The sequence below is a fragment of the Schistocerca piceifrons genome, chromosome 2 (genome assembly GCF_021461385.2).
Source record: "Schistocerca piceifrons isolate TAMUIC-IGC-003096 chromosome 2, iqSchPice1.1, whole genome shotgun sequence".
NCBI classification, from domain to species: domain Eukaryota; kingdom Metazoa; phylum Arthropoda; class Insecta; order Orthoptera; family Acrididae; genus Schistocerca; species Schistocerca piceifrons.
The window spans coordinates 333,200,143-333,201,114 of NC_060139.1; positions in this window are offsets into that span (position 1 = coordinate 333,200,143).

Consider the following 972-nt stretch of genomic DNA (forward strand, 5'->3'; position numbering starts at 1 on the left):
TTCAATTACGGAGTGGAATAGAGTGTGCCCCGACATGTCAGGCCAATAAATGTTCAATGTGGTGGCCATAATTTGCTGCACACAACTGCAATCTCTGGCGTAATGAATGTCGTACACGCCGCAGTACATCTGGTGAAATGTCGCCGCAGGCTGCCACAATACGTTGTTTCATATCCTCTGGGGTTGTAGGCACATCACGGTACACATTCTCCTTTAACGTACTCCACAGAAAGAAGTCCAGAGATGTAAGATCAGGAGAACGGGCTGGCCAATTTATGCGTCCTCCACGTCCTATGAAACGCCCATCGAACATCCTGTCAAGGGTCAGCCTAGTGTTAATTGCGGAATGTGCAGGTGCACCATCATGCTGATACCACATACGTCGACGCGTTTCCAGTGGGACGTTTTCGAGCAACTTTGGCAGATCATTCTGTAGAAACGCGATGTATGTTGCAGCTGTTTGGGCCCCTGCAATGAAGTGAGAACCAATGAGGTGGTCGCCAATGATTCCGCACCATACATTTACAGTCCACGGTCAGTGTCGCTCTACCTGTCTGAGCCAGCGAGGATTGTCCACGGACCAGTAATGCATGTTCCGAAGATTCACTGCCCCGTGGTTTGTGAAACCCGCTTCATCGGTAAACAGGTAGAATTGCAACGCATTCTCTGTTAATGCCCATTGACAGAATTGCACTCGACGATTAAAGTCATCACCATGTAATTGCTGATGTAGCGACACATGAAACGGGTGAAAGCGGTGACGATGCAGTATGCACATGACACTACTTTGACTCAGTCCACCGGCTCTCGCAATGTCCCGTGTACTCATGTGTGGGTTCATGGCAACAGCAGCTAACACACCAACTGCACTCGCTTCTCCTGTGACAGGCCTGTTACGGACCCGTTTGCGTGCTACAACCATACCCGTTGCATACAGTTGGCGGTAGATGTTTTGCAATGTGCGGCACGTTG